This window comes from Haliaeetus albicilla, chromosome 6, assembly GCF_947461875.1.
Source record: "Haliaeetus albicilla chromosome 6, bHalAlb1.1, whole genome shotgun sequence".
NCBI classification, from domain to species: domain Eukaryota; kingdom Metazoa; phylum Chordata; class Aves; order Accipitriformes; family Accipitridae; genus Haliaeetus; species Haliaeetus albicilla.
The window spans coordinates 27869560-27894041 of record NC_091488.1 but is presented as its reverse complement, the minus strand read 5'-3'; positions in this window follow the sequence as shown (position 1 = coordinate 27894041).

The following is a 24482-nucleotide window of genomic DNA, read 5'->3' as shown; positions in this document are numbered from 1 at the left end:
AATCATTATTTTTTTTTGTCACAAGGCTATATTTTGGATTTCTCATTTGTCTTTCCATAGCTATTGTATAAACAATACAAAGCACTCTTGGTTCCGCCCCCCCCCCCCAGTTTTAAAAGAGATTTACTAATTAGATAGTTTGTGGCATTAGGGCAAGTCTGGGGATTTTTCATTCTTTGAAAAAAAATGCAGCTCTTTTGCAATCTCTGCATCCTTGGAGACTGTTGAGAAGGTTATCCCTATCAGTTTAGCAGATTTTCAAATGCTTATAGCAGGGTTTGCTGGTTGTTGTTTTTTTTTTTTTATTTTACTGTTCAATTATAATCTTCTCCTGTCCTTTCTGTAATAGAATTGTATTATATTATTTTTGTTCATATTTTTTCAGTGGTTGAGGTTATCATTATGCTATTGCAAAACAACATGTAATAGCATTGATTATTAACTCATGCATGAAAATATAAAGCTTACTTTGTTCTTCTTTAAAAGGTATTTTGAGACCATGTGAGCCTTGACTGATGTTCAGTAGCATTCTTTCTGATCAGACTGATTAATTTTAGTAGGGCCACCTGATGACAGAAATCAATAGAGGGTTCAAAACCTGGATTTTATAACTATAGGTGGTATTTTACTCCAAGCAAAAAATAGCTTCATATGGCTAGACTTCCACTAGACACATTAGATTGTAACATGAATGATCTTGCTCTAACTTACTGATAACATTGAGAAGCTCAAGCCTTAAACACATAATAAATTTTTTTCTACTTAATTTTATTTTTTTTTTTATAGTTAGGGAATGTTTGGTTGCCCAGCTGCACTTTGTATTCAGTTGGGAAGTTTGGGTTGAGTATTTCAAAGCATACACATGAAGACACACAGGAACACACAAAACCCACACCTATATGTAAAATATATATCTATAGTATATATTTTACATATATATATATAAAAATATATGGTAGTATATATTTATAACATGAAGTTTTGTAATGTCTTTGAGCTAGGTAGTGTATGTCTTTCACAGAGGAGTAAAGTGAAACACACTTCATTAAATTTTTTTGAAAACTTATAGCAGATTTTGCTTGCTTACGATTTGGGTCTCCAACATGAGGTTCACCAGCTGTGATTTTTCAGTAACGTAAAGCATATATAGCTTTTCTTGACTTCACATATGAAAGGAGTACTCTCAAAAACCTATGAAAGTCAGCATGAGGAAGATAGTTTCAAGAATACAGTGACAGGCTCCAACACAGTGACAGTTTAGTCAATGCTGGTGTCTTCAGGGTGTAGTGCATTAATAGCAAGATTGTGTCTTGACCTCAAATTTCTGAGGTCAAATTTTAAATGTTCCATCTACAAGAAATTTGCAAAGAGACTATTTTAAAAGGTGGACTATTGCTGATTATTTAATAAGTGATTCACATTATTTCAGGTTTTACTTAAACAAGTAACCCACAAACGGAATTTTAAAAAATTACTTTTTTTACATTAATGCTTTTGACAATGATGTCTTATTAAAATGTAAATAAACCCCCTCTAATTTTGTTTTACTTCTTGCTTTTTAAATACAATAAAAATACACAAAATTTCTGCAGTTTACTTTTCTCATTTTGACTAGTTTTGCCCAGGAATTCTGCCTTTCAGTCACCACAGTCTTGAGATGGGGGTCTAACCTCTTCCTGTTCCTCTCTCTTCCTTCTCCAGTTCAGCGATTGCATGCACTACCTTCAACAGTTCTCTGTTGATCTAAAAATCTCATGACTTTAGTAGGATCAGGAATTTATAATCAAGTGCTTTAATCAGCAAGTTTCCATGAATGTTCCTGTTCTTTTTGCAAGAAATCATAATGCAGCATGGCAAGGTCTTGATGGAACCATCTAACACTACTACTAGTACTACTACCACCACCACCACCAAGAACCTTTATCCAAAAAATAAATTTGAAAAATTAAGATATCAATTTCATTTAATGCAAACCTTATTCAGCAGAAATATTCTCCCCTGCTTTCTCATCCCTCTGCAGCTATTTGTGTATTCTCTAGCACTAGCCTTGGACCAAAACTAGGACTTATTGATTTTATGGTAATGAGAATAATCTGACTGGCCTTCTGTGTTATACAACTACAAAAAGAAAATCAATTCTTCCTCACACATCATAATACACCTTCACATTCTTTAGGCGATTTTAATGTGGACATGGCCTTTTAGCCTCATAAAATATATTCTTGGACAGTTAGGTTTGTGTTTACCTAAAATTATGGTTTGGGTTTTTTTTTTTTACACTGATTATCCCATATCCTATTATGGTGTTTCTCTTAAGCAAATATATTGAGAGTATTAAAGCTCTCTGTCTCATCTCAAGGTTGTTATTTGACAAAGGGTTCTAATAGCCAAACCTTTCCCATTACAGCAAAAGTAGATTAAATGAATGGTCAGCTCTTCCATTTAAGAAATTAATTAAAAAAAAAAAAAAAGAATCTATGAGTTAGACAAAGTGCCACCCACAGTGTGTTAGGTTTTTTCTTACAATGCGATGACTCATTTATATTGTCTTTTGATTGGTCATTTACTGGCAGCTGAAGTATGTTTTCAGATCTTTTGTATAGATTTAATCTTGTGATGGAAATCACATTTGATTGACAGTAGTAATTTAGAATCATTGCTCTTTCAAGAACAGCTCTAAGCTTTTTAGCTTTAAATAAGTTTTGTTATTCTTTTAATTTATGATATATTTAAGTGGTTTTGCATGAAGACAGCCTCTACTGAAATTAATGTGTACAATAAGTTATTCTCTTGAAGCACAACAATGAAATATTTTGCATTCAATATATGGGACAAAAATGCATTTAAAATAATTCCATTATTCTTTCTCCCTCTTACAAATAAACACACCAATACAAACACAATGAATATAAATATGCATGATAGAAAATTTTCTGCTTAACATACAATACATTCTAATGTACAGTATGTTATAAAATTAACCCATAATTTAAGAAAAGAAACTTCTGATAATGAAGGCAGATCTTTTTTCCAAACCCAGATGGAGTTGCCGATCCTTGATCTTATAAATTACTGATAAATAAACAAGTACTTTTGAAATTTTCCACATCAGCTCCACAATCTGAAAAGAAATACGTATTTTTTTCTAGGTTTGGTAGAGAAAGTGCTAATTATGAATTTGCTAGAATTCAGATACATCTTGCTAGAATTCAGATACATCTTACAATTATTTATTTTCTTTCGGTTTATTATCTTTTCCGTAACTATGGTGTTCTATAACATTACTATTTGTTTCCTATGGAATGAGTAAAGGTTTATTTATGTCCCTCTTACTTATTGAGAAATAACATTTTTTAAGGCATCTGCTTCTCAGTAATGGAAACTGAACTGCCAGTCTGAAAGGATTCCCAAAGTTACTGTGCAAGAGATGCAGTATCTGTGATGTCCACGCCACTGTAATTGTAAATGTAAATGCCAAAAAGTTGAACACAAGCTCTCTTACATGTGTAGTGAATTTGTCTTCACTAGAGTGAGACCCATGTACCCCCACTGGGTCTGTTCCTGAATCTGCTGTGCATTTGCACAGGTACTGACAACACCGAACACCCTTATGCCATTCCTAGCACAGGAATTATTTTTTTGCTAGTGGCATGCCTACAATGATTATATTCTTTATATTCTTTTCACAACACACAATTAAAAGAAAAGCATGTTTATTTTTTCTTCTGTTGAAACCTTTGCTTGTTACTTATTCTGTAGCTTGAGAAACTGAAGATAAAAGTTTTTTTCACAGGCAGCTGTTACAGCATTGTGGTGGGTTGACCCAGGCTCAACACCAGGTGCTCACCCGACCCCTCCCTTCTTCCTGGGCTCATCTTTACTCCTGATTTTCTCTACCTCCTCCAGGGGAATGGGGGTTGCAGTCTGTTGACCACACATTGCCTCTGCTGCTCCTTCCTCCTCAGGGGCAGGACTCATCACACTCTTCCCCTGCTCCAGCGTGGGGTCCCTCACCTGGGAGGCAGTCCTTCATGAACTTCTCCAACGTGAGTCCTTCCCACGGGCTGCAGTTTTTCACAAACTGCTCCAGCGTGGGTCCCTTCCACAGGGTGCAGTCCTTCAGGAGCACACTGCTCCAGTGTGGGTCCCCCACGGGGCCACAGGTCCTGCCAGGAGCCTGCTCCAGTGCGGGGTTCCCACGGGGTCACAGCCTCCTTCGGGAACCCACCTGCTCCAGCGTGGGGTCCTCCACGGGCTGCAGGTGGAGATCTGCTCCACCGTGGACCTCCCTGGACTGCAGGGGGACAGCCTGCCTCACCATGGTCTTCACCACGGGCTGCAGGGGAATCTCTGCTCTGGCACCTGGAGCACCTCCTCCCCCTCCTTCTGCACTGACCTGGGGGTCTGCAGGGTTGGTTCTCTCACATGTTCTCACTCCTCTCTCCGGCTGCAGTTTCTGTGCTGCCGCAACTTTTTCCCCTTCTTAAATATGTTATCCTGGAGGTGTTATCACCACTGTCACTGACAGGCTCGGCCTTGGCCAGTGGCAGGTCCACCTTGGAGCTGGCTGGCATTGGCTCTATCGGACACAGGAGAAGCTTCCAGCAGCTTCTCTCAGAAGTCACCCCTGCAGCCCCCCCATTACCAAAACCTTGCCATGCGAACCCGATACAAGCATCTTTTAAAGCATCTAGCAATTTGAAGACTCTCCAGTCCAAATGAACCATTAGCATGTTTTGTGCAACTGTGGGACACAGACAGACCCGTACCACCTATCTGTATGGAATTAAATTTTACTTTCTATACAACAAGTCCAGTTCAGAGTTGTGAAAGCTTCTTAGGTGTTCTGAATCACTCTGTCTTCCTTAGCCCTATAAACTCTAATCGACACCTTCTACAGGCAAACAATGTGAATAACTTTTAAGTGTTACATTTGATGGGGAACAGGTGTACCTATCTCTCAGTAGAAGCCAGTCTTTCTGCAGACTCTGTAAGATATTCTCCAAGCAAGAGCTCTTTACAACACATAAACACATGCACCCAAAAATACAATATTTAATTCCAGTGTGTTAAGATTTTTTGCTTTTTCATCTGTCTCATTCTTAGCATTTTTGAAGTCTCCTCCTGGATAGCACTGTTATTTGCAGGGTTACTGCAAATAGTAAACAAGAGTTGTACACAAGCCATTATGTTTTCTCTGTTCTTCTTACCTATTTTTCTCCAGTTCGCTTCTTCTGCCCTTGTTAACAGTCACAATAAAAGAAGGCAGAATCTTCTAATTAGTTTTTGCAATCTAACACACTTTAATCATGTGATTTGTCCCTCACCTGTGGTAACCTGGGATTTCAAAGAAGCAAAAGGCTCTGAGTTCTTATTCGCTACACTTGAACAAGGTGAGACTTTCTTTAATTAGACAGAAGTGAGCATGGATGGAAAAATAGATGTTTGACTTATACAGACTTAACAGATGAGGTCTGCTCAGTGTATTACTAAATGTTTTTTATCTGAGGCCAAAGATTTTTCCTTTATTGCTTAATCATTATCAGCTTCAGAGCTGAGCACTGAAGAAATGTGATACAGTAAGTGAACCAGGGTAGGGGAGATACAGGTAAAACTTGCAACTTTTACATTTCTGTTGGCTGCTTAAACTTGAAAAGTAGACCTTGACTTTTCCTCCCTCAGATAATATCCAGAGAGCATCTCAGCACAAATTCTACCATAACACATGACTAGGTCATGCTGAAATGATGAGGGAGGTTTTACTTTATTAAACAAGGAACAATTTCACCAGGTAAAACTTATTCTGAAGAGCTTAGATGATTTTTGAAATTGCTTGGTGAATTTTGTGTGAGACAGTCTGCGTGTCTATTTACCACTCATGCTTATAACCCTGTATTCAAAATAAATTAATACTTCTCCTTCTGCTCTTAGAAAAAACAAAAATTTAGTGTCTTTTATAAATGTTTTCACTAATTGCTGTTGTTTGAGGTTCAGAGAATTTATTGTTTATGACTTTTGTTTATGAATAACAATACCTAGTCAGGTATTTCTGAAAACATTTACAAATGGTAGTTCCCCTCATAATTTTAACCGAAATAAATATTTATTACAATGTGTACTAGAGGGGTATTTAATTTGCTTCATCATTTGCTAATACCTTGTTTAAAAAATACTAAACAAATATCTTGTCAGATGTGCAAATTCATACATTTCAAGTATCTTATGTAAAATGCACAGAGTGAATAATTAGAATAAATTTCTGAACAACCTCCTTCAGTCTGAAAAGTATTGGCTACATTACTGGTTTGTGCGTGATCTGCTCACTGAAAAAAGAGTGTTTGGCTTGCAACAAGGTGTTACGTAATTTATCTGGCTCTATTTGACAACGTTCTCAAGAGATTTAAGCTACATGGTCTTTTACTCAGATGTTTGTTTGCTCAAAAGTTCTTCAATGCTGAACTACTGCCATGTGAGACGAATATGATCACCACAGGTGTAAAAGTCATGGCAATGCGAATCTTGCCACTGAAATCTTATATGGAGATTTTATAGGTCAGAGCCATCTCTCCAGAAAGCTCTACTGTTATACTGTACGTAATCAGAATTTGTACAGAAAGTTGCACGGGAGCCACAGACAGGTGGATATTTATTCTGAAAATGCTATGATGTAGTAATCATTTGAAGAAGCTGGTACAAATCAAAGGAAATTATATTCTTCATAATTCAATCTTCATTGTTCATAAATGCTACTTCACTGTTATCTAATTAGCATTAACTTTTGTCAGCAAAAGAATTCCAGCGTGTATAAATGAGCTCAACATAATTTTGAGTGTTTCTGCTCATTTTATTTCGTTAGTTATTTTTAAGGTGTATTTGTATTTGTTGAATATTCAAGTCATCTTAAAGTAGATTTGACCTGCTAACAAAAGCCAGAATGCAGATACAAAAGACTGTTCTTCTCTTCTACAGTATTGGCATTTCCCACAATGAAATGTCAAAGAATAAGAGCCAGACTCCTGTAAAGATAGAATTATTTTGAGTTCCACAAGCTTGCATTATTTGGTTACTTCCGAATAACACTTCAAAAAGCTTACTGAAATATTAATTTGTGTGAATAGCATGGCTAAGATTCTTTAGAAGGCAAAACCTTATATTCCTACATCCACATTTTAAAGCTTGTGACAGAACTCTGATGTTAAAAAAAAAAAAAAAAAAAAATCATAGACACTGAAGTGGATACAGGGTTGGGTTACAGAGGGGGAATTTAAAAATATTGCCTGGGGGTGTAGAAATGGTGTTAGGAAAACCAGAGCTCAGCTAACCTTAAGACCTGTCAAGGGCCTTAAAGGCAACAAAAAGACCTCCTACTGCCACATGAACAGTATGAACAATAGGCTGAACAAGAAAAAAGTGTGGCCATTGCTGAATGAGAGCGGGTGGGAAGTAATTTAGTAGCAAGGGACGCATATAAAGCTGAGATCACAGAAAAAGCTGAGGTACTCAGGCCTTCTTTGCATCAGCCTTCACTAGCACAGTGTCCCAGGCCTCTGTACTTAGAGATAGGGTACATGGAAAAGGTGACTACCAGTGGAGACTAAGGATTGAGCCAGGGATTGCTTGTAAAAGTCACTTCTACAAGTCCATATCACCTTTCCAAAACAAAGGCACACATTTAGGTACAAAATGTTCTTAGTTTTTTCACCATGCTCTAAATCAGAACTAATCTCTGAAATGCCAAGTTGGTCTCTTTGCTTCCTCCCCCAACTTCTTTTATTTGCGTGGTGTATTTGACTGTTTTTTAGTATCTCTTGATACATCTTAAATTCTGGGAGATAAAAGATTCTAAATTATAGTCATGTTTAGACACCTCACCTCAGGCAAAAGTACAAAATGAGTCAAGGAAAAGGTTGTAAGTTAGTCAAAATTAAGTGCCCTGCAAATTTCAGGTGAAAGTGAACACCTGTGAAAGGGAGGAGCTTCTGCACTGATGCTCTGCTCCTGACCCTGGTACAAGGGGATAAAGAGGAATGGCTCATCAGCCTTTTTGCTGCTGCTATTTGTGTAGAGGTGGCTCTTTGTGTGCTGTCTGCTGCTGCAGGTAAAAGGTCAGTTTCAGGTTCTGCACAGATTGGCTACAATAATTTTGTTTATTAAATTTAAATTCATTAAATAATTGGATGTTTCTAAGATACCATTCAAATTATCTTATGTAGTTGTCTCACCAGCTTTGATGACAATCTTACAAGTTTTCTTAAAGCAGAAAAGTAAAATAACTCAAATGTAACCACTTTATTTAAAGACAAATCAAGATTTAAACTCTTGGTTTTGGGTTTCTAACACTTCACTTTCTTAATTCATTGTATCCCAATATATATATATGGAAATATATGTATTTTTATCTTAACCCTTGCACAGAGATGGGTGGGGTTTTTCTTCTTTTTAGAATATTACAAGTAATGAATGCTATATCAGCTGGTGCATTTAAGCATGTCTCTTGCTTATTGAGAAAATTAAGACTATAATTACAAAATTATGATATAAGCTTATAGAAAAAAGAATTTTAAAAATTAAAAGGTTACCTTCATAGTCTTATTTACATGTAGGGGTACTCAAAAAGTGCAGGGCTAAATTCACCTAGGACTCCTAGTACTATTTCAAGCAGTAAGCATCACTACCAGGTATTGCATGTATTCTGAAGATTTGAAGAGCATGTTGGTATCATAGTCTCTGGTGATCGAACAGGTTACACAGAAATGAAAAACTGTACTTTTTTTTTCTTTTTACCATTTCTCCTTGTTTTCTTCTTGAAGAACTTCCTTGCAGAACTCAGCCCTTGCAGATATCAGATTTTGCAGTGATTCGTGGTACTCGTTAGCCTGATGGAAGGTTACTTCCATCCAATGCAGTAACTGAATTTGTAACCTCCACAAAACTGAGCTTTGGATTTATTAGCCTGATCTGATGAACGTTTCAACAGCATATTAAATAAAAAATATTGATTCTAACAAAATAAATATTTAGTTCTTGATTAAGACAAGTTTTTAACACTTGGAAAAAAAACCCCAACAAACAAACAAACATAGTTTTATGCTTTGCACAGTAGGTGGTTTCCAAGCTATCACTTAGAATCTTTGAAGTCTCAAATAGGTATTGGGACTTGGGGGAATTATAACAGCCACTGGTTTCTTCCTACCTGAAGAAAGGCGTTAGTGAACAATACATCTTTTGTTTAAGGAAAGTATTACAGTTATGTATTAATTTTGCTATTTCTATTTGTTTTAAGAGAAATGCACACCTGAGACTTGTAACTTTATTAGTGTTACTTTCCAATTAGTAGGTGGACACATCTCAAAGGTGGGGGAAAAATAAAGAAACTTTCTTCTTTGTGGCAGATAAAAATGGAAAGGTTTCTGTTGATATTTTCAACAATCCCAGGTGAGGTAACATTGTCTTGGGATTCTTTTGATTCATGAATTAGAAGAATATATTTGATGTGCAAACTATGGAAACCAGAATAAAATTTAATTTTTTTTTGTTTTCCTTTATTCTCTTTATATTCTACCTTACTTTATTTTACCTAAACCAATTGTCCTTTAACAATATTTTTTAATTAAATGAAAAATCAATTAATAATGAAGATCCTGCTGTTAAACAGTGCAACAGCTCCTGTGAAGTAGTCCTGGAAAGCACTACTTTCTATTTTCTTCATGAGGGGAACAAAAAACACAAAACTTTTATTGCCTTTAAAAAATACAGTTACATTCTGTGATTGGGTTTTTTTGGTTGGTTGGGTTGGGTTTTTGGTTTTTTGTTTCGTTTTTTTTTTTAAGATTAAACTCTTTAAACGCATTTGAAAAAGTCTCTAAACATTCAATACTAGTGGAAAAATGTAATTTTTATGGATGTAGAGTTTATTGAATATTCTACCATACTTTGCTTTAATAAGTACTTTGCAGGTAATACATCAAGGAATATATAGTGCACTTTACGGCTCAGCATGGATTTTCAACTTAATGACTCTCCTCTGGTCATAAGACTGCCCATTTCAAAAATGATTTGTTTAGAAACATAGTAATTGCTTCAGTTTTAGCTCATTTAGTTACTATAGGGGACTGAAGCATCATGAGAAGCTTCAATTAAAATACGTAAGATGAAGCTGAATATCCCTCATGCTGTTTCCACGTTATTCAAATATGTTTACTATGGAACGCTTTTTATTCAGGTTATTTTCACAACATAAATGTAACTGTAACAGCTTCTTTTCCTTGAACAACAATTTACATGCTCAGATAATCTTCTGCAGAAACTTCTGTGAAATGAGAGAGAAGAAAGAGTCTGCAGAATGTATCTAACTCCTGACCAAATACAAAGTACTGGAGCTCAGTTCAGCACCAATGAAAATCTAAATTACATCTGCGAGGGACTAAAAGAGTTAATGCCTCAAACATTGTGGTGGGGCAAGTTCTGCTTAATGACTAATTCTGCATAACAAGGAACCCCAGGTGAAGAGAAGACCATCAGCACCAGGAGGGGGAGGGTGTGCAGGAGGGTGCACAGCTCCCTGGTCTGATGTGCTGAGCAGGGCAGGTCACCCTGCAGGGAAGGGGAAGTTACTCCCCAAGCGACCCCCAAGCCCAAAGGCTCACAAACCGCTCATGACACCTAATTAGCCTAATGCCCGCCCGAAGGACGGGCAAGGATGATAAAAGGACACAAACTGAAGCCCCAGGTGCACAAGCCCACCGGAACCGGACCCCTCGGCTGACTGGACCAACGCTGGACCCAGGACGCGTGACATCTTTCTCTTCTCTCTCTGTCTCTTTCTTTCCCTTTTCCTTTTCCATAATCCCTACACCTCATCCCTTTAGACATAAACCATTGACCAAGTCTGGGACTAGGAGTGGACCCAGCCGCCTCTGGGCTCCTTGCTGAGAAAGAGTCTGGAAAGCAAGGGAGTCTGCTCTGGACCTCCTGACCCAACGGGAGGGCTCTCCTTATTGTCTGCCCTGAACTGATTCCCAGATAAGCAAGGCCTGTAGTATATGTTTGGTGATGCATGGTTAGCGTACGTTACACAGTTTACTGACACAGTTTCATGCCAGTTTTTGTTGTGAGCATACCAGTTTTGGTGGTGAGCATGCCAATTCTTGTTGTGAGCGAGTAAAAGTTGAGTTTTGTGAGTTAAAGGATCCCTGGTGTAGTTTCACCTTAATCCTGACCTGGGAGTCATCGTCCTGAGACAACATCCACTTGAAAAGTTTACAGCATTGCTTATTCACTCAATTTCTAAGACAATAAAGCTATCCGTATCCTCAAATGGATCTTGTCACCTCTTTAAGATGAATACAAGGATAGAAGGGATGTTTGGTATACCACCTCTGAGCGGCTCCTTGCCATTGTCCAAATTTCCATTGGGGGCCACGGGTAGATCTGTCTGTTCTTCTGGCAGCTTGGCAAACTGTGACTTAACAAATACTAAATGTGCAGTCTCTAGATGAGCTCGTGAGATTTGGGTCCCACTAAGTGGGGAAAAAAAGCAATTCTGTGTCTGGCTTCCAGTGGAAGCTCGAATATGAGCTTGTCTCAGGAGTAATATGACTGAACTTTGCTTTCTGTACATCTATTTTTTTAAAAACTGAGATTGAATGTGTGCTGTCCCTCCTGGTAGAGAAAGCAGAACTACCTTCGATATAGAAATGACTATGTACATGGGAGATGTTCCACTAAGCCCAGTTTTAGTGGTAGTTCTGGTTTTAAACATGTAGTTAAGTCTGACTTATTAATTGAAACATTCACCGGTAAAAGGATGTCCTTACCTTGGCCTGAGCCATGTGGGAAGTACTTGCAAACCCCAACCAGTTCTGCAGTTAGGAGTCACTCCTGCTGCCACATACAGAACTCCCTGCAGAGGGGGTCTGAAGAACCCAGTGTGTTTCATGGGGTCCTCCTGAGACCATTGGCAGGAAGACCCACTGTTAGGCACTTGGGGCTTTCTTGTTGAAGGTATTAAGTATGTGTAGTGACTGTGATCTATCAACTTCTTACATGGAAAGGTGTGACTCGGAACAGTCTTAAGTATATCAGGAACTGGGTATTAATTAGGATAGTCTTCATGCTAACTATAAGCTCTGCTTTTAGAAGTACATAACGAAGAGGAAACAAAAGTTCTTTTGAGAATTCGTGGTTAAGGTTTTGTTGGTTTTGTCTCTAGCCTCTTTTTCTGTCATGCTTTAAATAGTTATCAGTTCTCATTTTCTTACAGTAGTAGCTGTAAAATCTTTGTTGCTAACTTTCTCACTATATATTTTAAAAGTGAAATGATAGTTTAAAATAGAGGTTGCCTTCCTGTCAATGACAGCAGGAGCAATCCTGTATTGTCAGTACATGCGGATTCTCTTTGAATATGCTTAATGTTTTCTCTGCCACTATTGTCATGAATTTCATTGACTGATCCAGCCTTCCACGTTTGCAGAAATGAGGCAACTAAAATGTTCTTACAAACAACAGGGATAAGCTTTCAGGGTCTGGAGCATTTGTGGCCTAGAAACCAGGGAGACGAGTTATTAATGAAATGAATCATTAGATAGAAGTCTTCCATGAATTTTAAATGGAGTTCTCTGAAGTTCTTATGGGTAATAGGATGTGAAGAAGTGACTTGTATTGACTTACCAAGAAAAATGCAAGGTGCTTTAGTAGAGAATTAGCTTAATAAAAAAAATTAATTTGTACACCTCTCCAGAGTTAGTTTGCATTAGCATTCTAGTTTAATTTCTGTCCCCACAGTTGATGTTGCTCTACAAAGCTGATACTCTTATCATCATGAGATTCTTATCAACAAGTTCCAGCCTGGGCAGTGGTGCTGTATTTCACGGAAGTAAATTTCCCCTCAACTTTCAAGTGAGGACTAAGCATTGCTCATCTTAGTTCCATCACAGCAATTACTGAAATATAGTGGGCTGACTGCTGAGGCTTCTAATTTCACCTTTGCATATGCAAAGTCTTAAAGAAGTCTCAAACACAAACTAAAAGAATCAGGATGTGGCCCAGAGGCTCTGTCCTCAGGAGAAAATTGAGCAGAATTTAACCCTTGCTATAAGATTCATCTTCACTTCTCTTTTCTGGAAGGTAGCATTGCTGTTGCTTGATAACATGTGATGCAACAATTTCAGAATGTTATAGTTAAGAGATTACAACACTTGATAAGCCAATGCAAAATTTAGTTCATAGTGTTAAAGAACTGTACTACAGAGATGCTTTAGAGCAAGAATGAACAAATGTGTCCTTACCGTATTCTGAAAACCTAGGCTTTTTTGGTAGCATATTCTCCTTTCATTTCCACTGAATTTTGCCATTATATTGCACAGAATTCCTTAGGAATATTTTTCCTACTGCTTTCAAAGAGTGTGCACAATAAATAGCTTATTACTGTATAATGAAGAAAGTTTTCTGAAAGAAAATGTTCACACTCTGATTTTCTTTTTTATTCAGTTTCTTCTTATAGGACTTTCAAAATCTTTTGAGGCAAAGTAAAGTTATGCTCTGTAGCCAGTAAGGCAGTGCATATTAAATGAATAAGCATATAAAGTCTTCATCTGGAGAAATGCATTGTTCTAACCTGCGCATACTGCTTTATGTTTCAGTTTCCTAATTCAGCTTTGGTTTCTACAGTGTCTTTCCTACTGGAGATGAATGATTGACTTAAAAAGGCCAAGTGAATGATTCGTTGATGGAAAAAGTTATTGTGAGGATTTATGGAATATCATTGGATTTTACATCTTTGCTAAATCTTATGAAAATAAATGTAGTTTGTGATCACAGGTAATTACAGAAACCAGCAGAACACCAGAAACTGCCACTTGCCCTCTCAGCTCTGAGAATCAAAATTTCCAACTCAAGGCACTGTACAAAAAATGGTTTTGCTGATGAATTTGAACAGAACTACAGCAGAATCCTGCAGCCAGTTAGGTTAATCAGAAAAAATGTTATTACCTTTTTCCCCAAGGATGCCATTAATTTAACTCTGGCAAGCTATCATTAGTGCTGTGTGAAATGACTAATTTTCCCTCAGGAGGTGTTCATATACGAGGCATGGGGTTTTCCATAAGTGTTCACAAGCCTGTGTGAATCATAGGTGAGACTTTTGCTGCATTAGGAAAAAGCTGTGTATGGATTGTTGCTTTTGCTTTTAGTGTTGTGACCTTTGAAACACTTCATGCAGTATGAGAATTAAACCTTCAAGACTAACTTGAAAGAAAGAATCAAACACCTTTACATCTCCAAAAATGCTTGCTCTTTCTTGTTCAGCTCCTACTTGCACCTGTGTAACACTACCTCTCAGAAGACCCTGTGTCTCTTTCATGATCCTGCTCAAGTTGAGGACATTTCTTTTGGTGGTTTTAAAAAAAACAAAACAAAAAAGCAAAACAAAACCCCCAAAACTAAAGATGAGGTGATTTTTTTTTTCACTAGAAGGTAGAACTCTGTGTCCAAAGAATAAACTACTGATTCCTGGTTTTCAGCATTATTATACCGCTGTTTTTCCACGTATTGTATACAAAATACACGCATATGCATGAAGTTGGGTTTTTTAAGGATTCATCATACTAGAAGTTCAAGTGCTACAGCTGAATTAGATGACTAATGCCACTGGAGCAATCCAGAAAGGATTCAAGACACTTATTTGCAGAGGAAGGTGAAAAGAAACAAAACCCCAACAAAACCAAGCCACACAACTCACTTTGCATTATCAGCAACAAACACTTGGAGACAAAAAAAAAAAAACCACAACCCAAAACCCCAACCTGTGGTCTAAAATGAGATTGATTGCCTGAAAACATCTATGATTAACTCTTTACTCACTGTAATCAACATGGTTTGTTGAAGTTAAGATAGTAGTTATATGGCCTTTTATTGGCAAAGTGGTTTGTAACAGGACAAAAATCTGAACAGGGAGAAAAAGAGATCTGAGAGATCTGTTTTGGGTGTGTGTGTGAAGTTTTGCTCTGTTGAGATGGCTTTGCAGTGTTCTTCTGTTTTATACTGTCTGCAGGCAGTGCAAAGGGCATGCAGTAATGATTTGGGTGCATGCTGCTGGATGTCAGTAAGAATGTGTTTGCCTTATCTTGCTACTTTTCTGTAACGTAACAGTGTGCTCTCAGTCTCCAAATTATCTGTTGTTAAGAAACGGATTGGCTTATAAACTTGAGTAATTTCATTCTTTGTCAGGAGATTCGGCTTTGTGACATTTGAAAATTTATTTTAACTTCTTATTCCTCTTGAGGTCTTCTCCAAAATATTTTAAAGGGGAGCTATTGTCATCTGTATGTTTGATATTTAAGCCAAAGAGCTCCTGGACAATATCTTCACAGAATGTAGGTATAAGAACTTAAAAGTCATACATATTCATGTCTTCCCTCGCTCTTGCATATTTAATTTACATGGACATAGAGATACAAGTTTGTCCTTTTATGCATGTTGCCACATCCCAACCCCTCCATCCCTACAAAGCCCTCTGAATGTAGGTAAGCTACTCCTGCCTGCTCCTTGTCCTGTAGCAAATCCTGTAAAATTTTGCCTTTCCTAGAGATGGTGACTGGATCATCTCCTCTCTTTTCAGCTGTCAGCACATTAGCTCCTTAGCTGAGCAAGAATGGTTTTGCGGCGTTGCATTTCCTCTGCCCGCAGGTCTTCTTGAAGACATTGCCACGATGGCACTGCCTCAGGGCTGATGAATGAGTAATGTCCTGAAGCTAATACAGCATCACCCCACCCTACTAGAAGCATGGATTTTCAAATCTGGTAGAAATATATGTATGGCTATGTGGTTTCTGGTACGATCTGGTGGGGTTCTTGGTAGAGGATGTTGCTGCTTCACAACATAAACCACTGAAATACTTGACAAAAAGTGCATCACAGTATTTGAAGACCTTTAGTAGCTCTGATGCTATGCTCCCAACCCATAATTCTTCATCACATTCAAGTGCTGATAAACGCCTTCTAAAGTTTCAGTGTGGGTAGATGACATTGTGAACCATAGACTGGAAATCCATCCCATGCTGATGTGGTTAAAAAATAATACCAAAATATTAAGGAAAATCCTGATTACATCCAGCTCTGCTTGAAAGGACAAGAGTAACACTTTCAGTGAGAGACTGCCAACATCAGAACAGTAAGGGAAATAAAGCACTGTACAGCATGAACACAACTGGAGTTGGTGGGAGTTTTGCCAGTGATTTCTGTAGAGCCAGGATGTACATCTAATGTAAGGCATGCTCTGATGATCATAAAAACAGTTTAGATATTCTTTAATTCCCCCTAACACATGCTGAACTCGGTAATGTTTCCTGAAAAGACTAGTGATACAAATTAATATTAATTTAATGGAGACTAGTTATTTTTAATGCAGTATTCCAAAATTATCACTAATGACAATATTCATCAACTTTAAACAAAAAAAACAACCCTAAAATATCTCTTGGGCTTCACATTAACACTGAAAAGTTGTTTTACACAACCTTTTATATTTCTAACTTGTAATAGTATTTGACATTTATATTCCATTTCAGTTCTTCTGTCCATACAGTTGTGTTGCTCGTATAAAGATGTAACTTCAAAATATTAAGGGGTTTTTTTGTGAACAAAAATAACAAGGATAACTACAGAAATAGGACAGAGGTAGTAACTACATTATTAAAGAGATTTTTTTCTCATTCCTGCTAAGTTCATAAAATTATAAAATAACCTCCTACTGTTAAATAATGTGAAAGAAATCACATGTATATAACTGAATAACTGTAGGTACATTTATAATCCACTGAATTATCTTTTCGAAGGATAGCTTATTAAACAATCATCTTTATTTTAAATTTTTTTTCAAAAAAAATTATATATATAAACAATAGGCATTTTAAGGAAAATAAGATATATGTTAGTCAAAGTTCTGCATGTTGAGTAGAAATACTTTTGTCTTTTTAAATGTGAACACACATGACATGGAATATGCAGTTTTAAGACTTGTGATCAGCATGAAGTAATATTTTTTTTAAAATCTCATTTCTATGGAATTACATGAAGATTAAATATTTTACATAATTCTGTCCCCATCTAAGTGTACTTAAAGTTCATAAAAACAACTGCAAAACTAAACCAGGACTATTTAATGATAACTTTGGATAATTAAAATTTTGCAGATTCTGAGTTTCAGGTTTTCAGCACCAAAGGACAGGTTGTTGCCATTTCTCCTGACAAATTTATTCCACTTCTAGTAGCAGTACTGGACCATTTAATCTGGATATGACACTCCTGAGAAAGTGGCAAAATGGAGTTTAACAACGTTTCAGAAACTTTGGATATGGGTTTATGAAGCCTGTAAAATCTTGTCAAAGTGATTCTAGCATATCCAAGCTCTGCTTTTTGCCAGGATAACAGACATGGAATCTTTTCTACTGTCAGATACAAACCACTAGAAGAAAGCACAGATACTATTTAAACTAATTTATAGTAAGAGGTAACCCCCCCGATTTTTTCAAAGGAAATCACTTCCATTTGTAAGTTTGTTTTGAATAATTGCACATTATTCAAGTCTTTTGGATATTGTTATTCAAGTCACTCCTTATGTTGCTTGCATACCTGTCTCTAGAGTGACAGCTGCTTCTTGCAATTGTGTGGGTGAATATTTTTTTTTTTTTTCCCCTGAAAAGAATCCAGGATGAAACAGCAAACCTTGTGATTAAAGCCCTGTTTAGCATAGTGAAAGAGGAAGGGCACATGTGAGACCTGATTACCAGAGGGACTGAGGGCTCATAAAGCTATAGAAAACAAGCCTGGGCAGAGAGTGGAAATCACTTGCTCTTTCCTCCAGTACATGCAGAAAGCCGAGGGGAATGAGAGTCCCCCATTTGGAGAAACTCAGGACCTGAGGAGCCCACGCAAACCCAAGCCTGGGGGTGGCTGGCCTGGTCTCTGTCAGCACTGTATGGTCATGAGCAGGGGTGTGCTGGTGCCTGCATGCAGCCCTGCTCTAAGGATGGAAGATGCTGGAGCTGTGCTGCTCCAGCCCCCTCCCCTGGCTCCCACCTCCCACCCCACAGCGAGTGGGGCAGGGCGAGGGGGAAACCTGCCTCCTATGTGATTTCCACAGGTGGTCCCAGCAGCAACAAAGGATCACACTGATGATTAGTGCCTACAGGGACCATACTACTGTGTCTCATGAGATCTGGACAATGTCCACTTGCTTTCACCTAGTTGAAAACAAAAATATTTTATATTTATTTTCTTGAATTAGAAACAGATTTTTATATTCAAGAACCCCACTGCGATGGAAGGTTGCCGTTGGGATGGTTTCAACTTCTAAACCATATTTACCATAGGTCTTGTGGAAGGAGATTATATCCATCAGGTTAGTTGGTGTGCATTTGATCAAAGCTGAGTAGTAGATCGCGTAGTGGATCATATATACCAGTGAAAACAGCAAAGAAAGAGCATTGAAAAAATAGAAGACTGGATTTTTAAAATCATGCTGCTCTTTCCTGTGACGATAATGCTTTCTGTTCTGTACTGATAGTTTCTACGTTATTTCAGTATTAGAAGACTTAAACTAATGTAGAGAATTTCTGAATGTTAAGAAATACTGTTAATAAAGGATCCTAGAAGCTGGGTCAGCTTGTATTTAAATAATTAAAATAACTCTATAATTATGTTTAATGAAGAGATCACTAAACATTTGTTCTGTAGAACTTTCATCATTTGTCTTGAAAATATAAATTGACTCCCAGGATACAGTGTTGAAAGGTAAGTACATCTGGAGATCAAACTGAAAGGCTTAGGCTTCTTTGTTTAAAATGATACTTCAGAAACCAAAAAAAGCATTGCTAAATCAAGTCATAGATAGGTAATGATAACTCTTTCTGTATTTTTAGCATTGTAGATGGCAGTGATAACCATGCAAAACATGAAATTGCATGGTGTATCCGTCGCATGTAACAGTTAATCTGATTCGTTATCTCGCTGCATTGTGAACCCCACAAATATTGCATACTAATTGGAATTCTAAACTGGAATTCTAGTAAAGGTTTTTTCCTCAGGGAGGATGATACTGTAGGTAACTATGCATTAAAAAGTTTATCATAAACAGACTAACTGCCTGTGAAATATTACTGAGTGCATACTAAACAAATTGGGTATTGTATAGGTACTACCTTGTGAAAACCTTGGTGCTAATGTCATCTGATAAATGCCCCTGTAGCTTGCCCATTTCCAGTCACAGGCAATGAAAGCACACTGCTTGATTCAGAGACAAACACTGCAGACCCAACAATATTTTATCTTAATTTAAACCTTAATCCATTTAAATAGAATCTGCACTGTAATAGTAGCGTTAAATCACAGAAACGGGAATAGTGTTAACAGCAGGACATTATCTTTTATTGAGGGCAAGCAGCAGGGTTGCTGCTAATGAGGACATCATCAATTTATCAGTTAAAGGTCAATCTAAAAGGATTTCTGCCCTCTGCCCGTCCCCCACCCCCCATGTTTTTTGCTCTATACTATTGCTGTCTGGACCCTGAATAATTGTTATCAATCATTCTGTGCTATGACAGGAGACATCTTAATGCAATGTCTGTATAATGTTTACAAGAAGTACAGATTTGCCTAACTGGGAAATCCTGCTTTCCTCCTCTTCTCATCTTTTACCAAGTTGCTAAAACATTTCCTGCTACCTTTCTATTTTAAATGGTAGTTTAATATTTTTCTGTCCTGCCATTTTTCCTTAAGTTGCTGGTCGCCTTTAAATCTTAACACGAAAGAAATCTGTGATGGTATGAATTTCTTGGTGACTGATAAGTTTTACTGGAATAAATCTTGCAAAAGGATTCGGTATCCTTCACATATTACGTGGCTATCAAAGACAAGAGCTTCTTAATTCAATATTGAAAATTACTGGTGCATATCTTCAAAACACTTCTTGATTGCAAAAATATGAAATAAATAAGATACAACTCATTGCTTACAGTGGTATTTTAAAGAGTAGAGCAATTGAATCACAGCTTATTCCATAGTAAAATCAAATTTAGATTTTATCATAAGAATTTAATTATTTTTTCCCCTCTCAAGCTTGTGCCATGTATTAGCTACAATGTGGCAACCAGAAAGCAATTTTATATTTATTTAGTGGAGCTGTTAAACTCACATGATCCCTTTTCACAGTTCATGCTGTCTGGTGTGGTTTTTCACTTGCCAAGGAATGAGACCTTGAGAATCAACTAAAAGAAACAGTATGCTTTCTTGCACCTATTTGGGAAAATGTTGTTCTGTTTGAAGTTGCAAATCAGCTAGTTACTTGTAATTTTATTATCTCTGGACATAAGGCACTTGGTAATGGTGATACTTTTGCTTTTCCTATTTTTGCAATTTGTTTTAATTCATTAGGAGCGTAAGTCTTCATGTTGATTCTTGTCATACTTTTTTTTTTTCTAATTTCACCATATATGGATTTGTAGTTTAGAGACAACAATTTAAAAACCCTGACAAGAAGATTGCAATTTATTTTACCCTTCCCACCAATTCAAAATGTTCTTTGGTCTAAACAGGCCTTTTTTAATGTAGAAAGAAAGTTTAATGTTTCTGCACAGAAAATGTGAAATGCAGGAAATCCAGTATTTAGGACTGTAGTTTTAAAGTAAGGCCACACTTGCATGCAGACTTGCACTGTTTTAATGTTACAGTTACCGTGACTGTACCTGGGAGTTCCTCTCAATAACAGAACCCCCATTATGCCAGATTGTGTACAAGATCCAAGTTACAAGTTTCAAAGGAGATGGCAGTTCGTACAAGAAATGTGGCAGATGGACATGGGGTGATACACAGGCAACTACCAGAAACAAGAAGACAATAGTGATCATTATGATAAACGCTAGTCTCAGCACGTGTTGTTAAATTATTAGGTTTTTAAAACTAATTTACTTAGTGGATAGTCTTAAACAGGTTAAAAATGGATGATATATTGATTTTGCTTAATCTTGTGAGGAATCAATTTAACCTAGGCTGATGTTTGAGGTTTAAAACAATTTAAGAATGTCTACACAGGAGTTTTGCACCACTTTAACTAAATTAATCTTGATCCAATTTAATTTGGGCTGGTATAATGTTTTGGACAGGAAACACCATATAAAATACTTAAAAGTAAGAATAAAGTGGTTCTAATTGGAAATTAATGATGAGACTCTGCCTGCAGTTACTTGAATGTCATGCCTCATTAAAATTAGTAGGATTACACTACATCTGGGAAAACAAACTTCAGCCAAAGTTTTGCCTTATTGAAAACCACTGCTTTTCTGAGGTGTAACTTCATCCAGATGACAGGCAATGAGTGAAGGCTTTAGTTTTCTTACATGTAGATAGATCTTCAATTTAATGTTCCCAGACTTCTAGGTGGGTATCAGTAAGTTCCACAGGAATTAAAATATAGTAACAGACTATGTGTTTACATTCCAATTTGGGCTGCTTCTTGGCTCTTCTTTTAATCTTTAGGTAGATAATCTATTTTGTTTCTCGAAAGTACTACAGTAATCCTGAATCTGCCTTGCTTCTATCATCTCTTCTGAAGAGCGCGTACTTCCACAGACAGTTGTTATACAACCTCTACTTCAGGTCCAGCTTGTGTGCTGTCTCATCGATTTGATGCAGCTCTGAGGTAACAAGTCAGTACTGTGTGTTGTAACATTCAGTGAGCATCTCCCTCCTGGGATGCGTTTGCTGATGCTTGGTCCCAATTTCCTTCAGAAAAGAGACCTATGGTCTAAGCATATCCTACCTTAGAACTGAGTCCTTCAAATTCTCTCTGTTATTTCTTTCTAGCCACAGAAGAGTAAAGGGCAACCTTATTTTCTTGCTTCTGCCTAAAGGTAGGCCATTTTACAGTAGTCTGATATCTAATCTTTAAAGGTGTATACATGTAGCTAGGTAGATGGTATCCTTCAAGGAGCTTTGGCACTAGCAGTACTGTGGTACCTTAATGCTGAATTTGTTCTCAGACATACTTATGCCCATCTAAGAATTCATAGTTGGATATATGCCTTGCAAAAATGCAGGACTCCAACATCTTAAATATATTGGTAGTATTGTAGAAACTGCATGTGGAGGATTCATGGGGTTTTGGTTGGTTGTTTTTTGTTGGGTTTTGTTTTTTACTTTTGTGTGAGGCCAGGAGCATAAGTGCTGCTTAATAAATCTTAATGATAATAAAGATCAATACACATGAGTATATTTATTGCTGTTTGTAAACAAAAAATATAAAATGACATCTCAACTGCTGTAAAACGTGTTGATGAGGCCCATTTAATTCATGGATATTGCTGATATTTTAATTCAGTGGTAGCATTGGGATGATGGAAACATACATCTCTTTGAATTTACATTTGCAGCAAAATGAGAGCCACTAGAAATATGGTTTAAGAGCAAGTTTGCTGCTAGTTTACAATAGCAGAATCCTACTTTCACTTGATTCATAATGAGAAAAGACTCAATTTAAAAATTCAGTCCTGTAGTTTATAGTTTGTCACAAATGCCAGAAAAATAATGTTGCAGATAAAATTGTGTGCCAGTGTCCCTATAGGCACAACATTACAGAATAAATATGAGTGTAGCAGGCTTGGTTTTATCTTAACAGTTTTAGAAAATTTACTGTGGTAGGTCCAGTTGGGGACATTTCCCATCTGAACCACCCAAAAATTGAAAAGGGCAAAAATTCATAGACACTGGGGTCAGAAGGATGAGTTTCCTTTTAGACTCTTCCTCAGCTCCCCCCCCAAAAAAGATATTTTCTTTGTTAAGAAACAATTGAAATGACATGAAATCACATTGTTACAGCAGTCATATTTTTTTCAGATATGTTTCCATATCTGGAAACCAAGTGTCGTGCATCTTCTCAAATTGACTAAATGTGGAACATCTTAAATTTTACATTTCAAAAATAAAGGTCCAGTGAGAGGGAGAAAGTTGCTGAAGTATTAGCAAATAGTTTAAACTTTCCAAGCTGCTTTAGAGAGATCCAAATGTTAAACCATATGGGCAAAATTCTACTGTCAAAATCACACATGCTACTTACTAAAAAATTAATTTAAAGTAAATATGTTATGGGCCAGGCTGTCTACTTGATGCGTTATGGGCTTTTTTCCATGTTCTAAAATGTGCTTTGCTCCAGATCTCCACACTGGCTGCAGATGGTCAAGCTTCAAAAGGAGCTTGGCTAGGCCAACATGTGGTTTGCCAACCACAATTTACTTTCTCCTTGTCTGAAGTGGCATGAAATTCACCTCTGAAGTGAGCTCTTTCTGACCACCATGTAAAAACATTTCACTTACTTGTATTTTTTCTTTTTTTTGATGCATCACATAATGAGCTGATGCATGTGAGATTTGTCATGGGGAAAATTTGTGTAGTTATTGATGATGATACAAACTGAGTGTAAAATTACTTATACAAGTTTGAACTGGCATAAATAAGGACAGAAAGTTTGCCAGTGAATCAGATTCCTGGTTTGAGGCAGTAGGACTGGGCTGAGTTACCAGGTGTCTGCCTTTACCTTACCAGCAATGCTGGCCTCTTTCATGAATAACAGAAGTTATTTTAATCCCCTTTCTGCACAGACGGATGAGGGTGGTTCACAGAAGGTGATTTTCAATACTTACAGTCGCTAATTTGAGATTTTTAGAAACATACACAACTTCCTTAGGGACCTTATGCATGTCACATTCAGCACCAATAAGAACAGCTTTTTGGTTTATTGCATTTGGTCTCCCACTACTTTATAGCTCTGTTTGTCGTACTAATAACTATAGCTTACAGTTTGTCAGATTTTACACCCTTTTTCGTTATATAGTTAGTTGTGTGTTCTGTTCTCATCAAATACCAGTAGCTGTTGTGAAACAATTGGGGCCAGGCCATAAAAGAAGTCGAAGCTGCAATATTCCATGCTGCTGAACTAAATTTTATGTATCTATTTTCACAGAGTTTCTTCAGCCCTAAGTCAAGAAACCCCAGGACTAGGTGAATAAGCCATTGGGTGGCAGCTGAACTCAGACACTGGAAAAATAATTCCAGCACAGTTTAATACAAGCGGAATTTACCTCTCCTCCTCACTTCCCTGAAGTGAAGGCCTGAAAAATTTTTCTTCTGTGTAGAAAAGAGTAATTTTAGACTTTGGGGGGGTGGGGGCAGAACTCTATTATCTTCCGTTCCCTTCCCTCCCGCTGAAATCTAATGCTCCAGAAAGAGACAAAAAGGCCTGTGGCTTCTCCCCATTGCTTTGGGATTGCCCTCTGGCATCCAGCCCTGGAAGTGAAACTAGCTTCCACCCTCTGCCCGAGGGGTTTTAAACCAGCCTCTTCTCCCACACCCTCCTGAGGGTGCTCCACTGGCTCCCCTGGTGGCTGACATTCCAGCTACTCTCCTCCAGCCACCATAAATTTCTCTAGCTGACACTG